General features: G+C 48.6%; 1 non-coding gene across 1 annotated transcript; it reads right to left on the reverse strand.

The window, feature by feature from the left end:
* Positions 1-2422: 2422 nt before the first annotated feature.
* LOC136332511 (U2 spliceosomal RNA) lies at positions 2423-2605 on the reverse strand. Its single transcript, XR_010730757.1, has one exon. It is a non-coding gene; the product is annotated as a U2 spliceosomal RNA (small nuclear RNA).
* Positions 2606-6015: the final 3410 nt, after the last annotated feature.

Raw genomic sequence — 6015 nt, forward strand, 5'->3', positions numbered from 1 at the left:
AACATAGGCTTCCCCTCCCCCTTTGGGTAAATGTAAATCCCCACTGTTTTGCAAAATCCCACCAGGCAATGCGTGAGGGCTCCAGTGCCTCCACACACTCACAGATACTTGCCACGGCTAATTTTTTTTAAATGTTAAACATCCTAACAGAAGTGTAATGCGATCTCACCGCAGTTTTAAGTTTGCACCTCCCTAGTGACATATCACATGGAGCATCTTTCCACGTACTCATTTGCTGTCTGGACATCTTCTTTGGTGAAGTATCTGTTCAAATATTTTGTCCTTATAAAGGTTGTGTTATGTATTTTCTTTTTTTTCTATGTTCTTTGTATATTCTGGATACAAGATCTTTGTCAGACACATGCAATTGCTTTCTCAGTATGTGGCCGGTCTTTTCATTTCCTTAACAGTATCTTCTAAAGAGAAGACCCTTTAAATTTTGATGAAGTCCAAATTTATTAATTTGTCATCAGGTGGATTGTACATTTGGTGTCATGTGAAAAAAACAACAACTCTGTTTACCCCAAGGCCACCAAGGGTTGATGACAGAAGTTTTGTAGTTGAATAATTTTAGGTATTATATTTAGAACTCTGATCCATTGTGAGTTCATTTTTTATATGTGGGGCGTGTGTGAATCAAAGCTCAATTTTTTTTCTTGCATATGGCTATGCAACAGTTCCAGTACCATTTGTTGAAAAGATTATCCTTTCTCCATTGAATTGTCTTTGAACATTTGTAAACAAACAAACAAACAAATAGACCCAGTTATCTATATGTGTGTGGAACTATTTCTGGACTCCCTATTTTATTCCATTGATTTGTTTGTTGATATCGATGACAATAGTATATACTGTCTGAATTGCTGCAGCGTTACTTCATAATAAATTTTGACATCAGTCCTTTTTCTCCAAAATGGGTTTGGTTATTCTAGGTCCTTTGCATGCATTTTTATATAAATTTTAGAATAAACATACACAATTCTCTGGGAGTTTTTGAATCAGTGAATCAATTTTTAACAAAAAGCTAGCTGTCATTCAGAACAGATTTGCATTGATTCTGTAGATCTATTTGGGGGAAAACTAATATCTATATAGCTTGAACTATAATGTATCTTATGCTCTGTGACCACTGTATATCTTTCCACATATTTAGACCTTCCCTTATTTCTTACAGCAATGTTTTCAGTGTATAGACTGTGTGTTTTTTAAATCAGATTTATCCTGAAGTATTTAGTTTTTTGATGCTATGATAGATAGTATTACTTTTTCAATTTTGATCTCTGATTGTTGCCAGTATATAGTATAATCAACTTTTGTATATTGATCTTGTATTCTGCAACCTTGCTAAACACACTTATTTATCTGTAGCATCTGTAGTGATGCCACCTTTCTTGTTTCTGACATTGCTAACATGTGTCTTTTTTGTTTGTTTGTTTTATTCATTCTGGCCAGAGGTTAATCAGTTTTATTGGTTTTCTCCAAGACTGACTTTTGGTTTCACTGATTTTCTTTATCTTTTTTCTTTTTTTTACAGAGACAGAGAGAGAGTCAGAGAGAAAAATAGATAGGGACAGACAGATAGGAACAGAGAGAGATGAGAAGCATCAATCATTAGTTTTTCATTGCGACACCTTAGTTGTTCATTGATTGCTTTCTCATACGTGCCTTGACCGTGGGGCTGCAGCAGACCAAGTGACCCTTTGCTCGAGCCAGTGACCTTGGGTCCAAGCTGGTGAGCCTTGTTCAAACCAGATGAGCCCACACTCAAGCTGGCGACCTTGGGGTCTTGAACCTGGGTCCTCGGCATCCCAGCCGATGCTCTATCCACTGCACCACCGCCTGGTCAGGCTTCACTGATTTTCTCCACAACTGTTTTCCTGTATCATTGATTCCTTCTCTGATTCTTATTGTTGACATTCCTTGACTTACCTTGGGTTGAAGTACCTGTTTGTTTTCTAATTTCTTAAAAGTGGAAGCTGAGGGTCATTGACCTGTGCTCAGTCTAACAATCATGATTCCCCATGAACTGAAGCACGTCTCTTTTGTGAGTTATAGAGGCTTCCGGTCCAGCCTGTGTTAATAAACAATCCCTGCCTTGAGTGAGCACTGGGTTCTGTCCTTCCTAATCCTTGGGTGGGTCTTTCTACAGAGTTGAGTAGTTTCCTCACCCACATGTGCTGACCAGCACTCAGCTGAACACTCGAAGGAACCGTGCACCAATCAGCACAGTCCTCCTTTCTTGCCCAGCTCTCTCTCCTCTGAACTGTGTCCTGTAGACTCTTGCCGCCTTGGTCGTCCAGACTCTCAGCTCAGCCTCTCGCAGGCTGTCCACCGAGCTCCGTCTGTGCCAGGGCCTGAACACAGGAGACAGTCATTGTAGCAATTGTAGGGCTTGTGGTTTTTTTCCCCTTTTCTCACCACTCAGGGGTCATTGTGTTGCCAATGCCTAAAATCATGACTAATTTTTAAAAAAAATTTTGTCTGTTCCGTCCCCCTGCTCCAAAAGTCCATTTAATATCTTGTCCTTGGGCAGAAAATGTATCAGCTACTGAACTGATAAGAACAGATACTACACTTGATCTCAGCCAAAGGGCGGAGAAATGGTGGAATGGAAGCCTGCCCCGTCCACTCCGCATGCCGGGCCCGTGTTTCAGGACTCCCGGGAATGGTGCAGCCCCCTTGGGGGAAACGACTGAGGTTCTAAATCAAAGATAATGATATGTTTTTATGATCTGACACTTTGGCTCCTCCTGGGTTTTGCGCCTGCCTGCCTTCGGACCGGAACAACTCATCGGGCTTTCCTGGGTCTCCAACTTGCTGACTCCCCTTGAACATCTTGGAGCTTGTCAGCCTTTGTCACCACGTGAGCCAACTCCTTACAGTAAACCTCTCTCTGCAGATGTGTTTATGCGCGTAGGCATCTCATGGGCTCCGTGCCTCTGGAGAGCCCTGACTAATAAGGATTTCTGCTCCAGGCAGGGGGGATAAATCTGGTCCCCATTACGCAGTCAGACCACAAAAGTGCTGGCTATCATTATTTACTGACACAAAGGATCATTTGGCATAAGGCGGACGGTGATACTGTCCCTTGTGGATTTCAGGAAAGCCTGGGCTTTCGCAGTTTGGGTTTTCTCTCCAGGGAGCCGACGGACTCCCATGAGGGAGAGTGGTGGGCACTGAAGAGCTGGGTGCCAGAGCTGGCTTGAGGACTTCCACGGGAGTGCGCGCCATGAGGGGTGGGCCGCTTCCAGCTTCGACTCTCCCAAATTCAAGCCAGATGGTGCGCGGTTTGCACGTCATTTCCCAGTCCTCCCCTCATTTGGCCAAATGGATACTTGGCGGCCAGGGTGCTGCTGGCCGTGGAGCTGCCGCGTGGCGGCTGGCACGCTTTCTGCTCCCCTCGGCCTTGTTAGAGCAATGGCTTCCGTCCCCCCATCCACGGATTACAGGCTCCATAAAGCAGGTCTGATCACACAGTTATGTTAGCTTGCTGACACGGAAAGACAGCCGGCCCTGGGATTAATCAGCTCCGAGCTGGGCTCTCTGGGCGCAATGGCTGTCTCGAGGAACATTTGACAGCCCGTCTGCCCTGGGTATTACACGGACAAAAGCCATTTCTGTTCCTGAGAGAGTTTCCCATCCTGCACTTAAGAATTTTTATGGGTTGGTGGTGACATTTCTATTTTAATTTGCTAATTATTATTGCTGGAATCGAGAGGCAGCTCCAGATTTAGGACGTTTCACAGCCTGTTGTGTCCCGTCTACAGCTGTGAATCTGAACAGTGGCAGGGTTACCTGCCCAGCAGTGTGTGCGTTAACCCCTTCGGCACCAGGGGGAGAGGGTGGGGCTGCCCGGGGAGGCCTTGCCCCGGCAGTGGGTCGATGTCTGTGACACAGGTTCCCACAGTGAACCAGTCACTCTCTGCTAACAAGCATCTCCACCGCCTCCCTGGCCAGGTAGCTTTGGAGAGGACCCCACGGAGATGCAGAGAGATCCTTAGCCCTTCCTGCTTGTGGTTCCTGCCCAATGGGGCCCGCAGACGGATCTTCCCCCTCCTTTCCACGCATCGCTGGCCACCAGGAAGCTGAACACCGACGAGCAGGCTGGACAGAGTCCTCCGGCCCACAGAGGAGGGCCAGGAGAGGCTCCTGGTGGCTCTGTTATTACTCATGTGTACAATAGGTCAACGTCTCTCAGGTCTTCCTCTGGAGTGAGCGTGTGCAACACACACACACACACTTACTTAGGGTTGGCGCTACCTTTTATATTTTTAATGATATATTTTATTTATCTGCACCCCCATCACCCCAAGGTATCCTTTATTAATAAGGACTCTTGAACTGCTCCGGCGTTGCTTAATGTGCTTTGCTCCTTCCCCCCGCAACTCCCTGTAAACCAATGGCAAACTCCTTGAGGACAGGGACGGTGTCCGGCTCCTCCTTTCTCGAGCCCTGGTGCTCAAGACGCGGCAAATGGAAAATACAAAATGCCCTGATGATTACTAACGCAGCTCAGGTGTTCCCTGAAACATTTGCAACACAGGGACCCTCTAATGACCGACTAGCCACGAAAACAGGCTGCGGTAGATGGTGCTTGGAGAAGCATCATGGCGATGAACAATTCATTCACCTTGTGAGCCCTCAGTGGTGCAGGAAGCACTCATACCTTCATGTTAAGTGAAAGGGGAGGGGGATTGAAATACCGATCACTGATGATGCGAGCTGCGTGAGTATATTATCATTTTGTTACCCCTTTAAACCCGATCTTGTTTCAAAAAGAATTTAAGAGACACCGTGTAAATATTTACGCCGTTACACACAGCTGACAGAGTGTTAGCTCAGAAAGCGGTCTGTCCGAGCCCTCACTGAGTAACTCCTGGGAAGAGCCAGGATCGTTCTTTCAGGCGAGGTCTTTGCTGTCTGCATTAATGAGGTGACCTGGGGTCCAGTGCCTTCCCGAGGGTCTGTATGTGAAGACAGGTTTGTCAGCTGAGATGACAGGACGAACAGCCTGTGCTCTGAGCCCTGCAGGAACAGTGCCGGTGCTCACAGGACATCTCTGCAGGCCCGTGCGCCCCCTCACCCATGCCCCTCGATGCCTGTGGGTACTCCGCCAGAAAGGGGACCTAACATGACTGGCCACCGGCAGGTGAGGCCCCGAGTCTGATTCCTGGTTGAGTTACCTGGAGGCAGGTGTGTCCTTGTTCCTGTCAGAGCTGCAGATAGCTGGTGTCTTGCTGCAGGGCCCTCTCCCATGCCACTTCCTGAGTCCCTGGGGCTGCCACCGGCTCTGCCTGGGGGTGACTATGCTTGAACTCCCATGTCCAGGCATCTGGGGAACTAGGTTCTCTGGGCAGAGATGGGAAATTCGGTCCTAACGGAAAATTCTGAAAGTCACCTGGGAGGTTGGGTTTTGGGGTGGGGTGAAGGGTCTTTCTCTGGGTTTCTCTAGATGCATGGCGCAGCTTGGTAGGGTCCCTCGCTTTGGCTTTGACCTTGGACTCAGACGTAGCGACACGGCTTGAGAGCCGCCCGCAGGCTGCCCGTGGACTCCCAGCAGGCTTGACCCGGCTCCGTCCCCACAGAGGGTTGGCCAGGGGAAGAAGTGGACCTTAACCAAACCCAGGGTTATTACTTAGGAGACTGCCAAATTCATGGGTTCCAGCCTCTCATGTCCCCTTCCCTTCGCCTCCCTCTGCCCCCACCTCAGGGACTGCCGGTCTCGAGGGCTGCTTTGTACTGTCTTTCCCTGGAAAGATTCCATGTTTTTCTCGAGAGGACATCCTGTCTTTTGCGATGGGGGTGCAGCCCCCATCAGAACCTCTGCAGCTGGAGGGGCAACGGCTCTCGGCCTGCTCGGAGCTCCTCGGTGCCCCCCGAGTCACGCGTCTCCCACGGAGCTCCCCGGCACACGCTGCACTGGACGTGGGGAGCGGTCAGAGAGGCTGTGCTGCAGGTGTTTTCCCACTTCCTGCCTCGTGAAGCCTGACCCTTTAGTGGATACGAGGTCTCAGG

This window comes from Saccopteryx bilineata, chromosome 3 (genome assembly GCF_036850765.1).
Source record: "Saccopteryx bilineata isolate mSacBil1 chromosome 3, mSacBil1_pri_phased_curated, whole genome shotgun sequence".
Classification (NCBI taxonomy): Eukaryota; Metazoa; Chordata; class Mammalia; order Chiroptera; family Emballonuridae; genus Saccopteryx; species Saccopteryx bilineata.